Here is a 242-nt window from a genome sequence, read left to right on the forward strand (position 1 = left end):
AAACCAGCCAGACCTGACCCTGTGGACATGGATGAAGGTGAGTGTGTCTGAAAAACAATGAAATGAACAGTTTGGACACTCTGATTGAAAAGACAACGCATGACATCCATGCACTCGTGTGTGCAGATGAGCTGGAGATGCTGTCTGAAGCCAGAGCCCGATTGGCCAACACACAAGGCAAGAAGGCGAAGCGGAAAGCCAGAGAGACACAGCTGGAGGAAGCACGGGAAGATCTCGTGCCA

General features: G+C 51.2%; 1 long non-coding RNA gene across 1 annotated transcript; it reads left to right on the forward strand.

Annotated features, from left to right (window-relative positions):
- LOC107721626 (uncharacterized) lies at positions 1 to 205 on the forward strand. Its single transcript, XR_001637727.1, has 2 exons — positions 1 to 37; positions 127 to 205. It is a non-coding gene; the product is annotated as an uncharacterized LOC107721626 (long non-coding RNA).
- Positions 206 to 242: the final 37 nt, after the last annotated feature.

The sequence above is a fragment of the Sinocyclocheilus rhinocerous genome, unplaced genomic scaffold (assembly GCF_001515625.1).
Source record: "Sinocyclocheilus rhinocerous isolate Xijiao unplaced genomic scaffold, SAMN03320098_v1.1 scaffold42181, whole genome shotgun sequence".
Lineage (NCBI taxonomy): Eukaryota > Metazoa > Chordata > Actinopteri > Cypriniformes > Cyprinidae > Sinocyclocheilus > Sinocyclocheilus rhinocerous.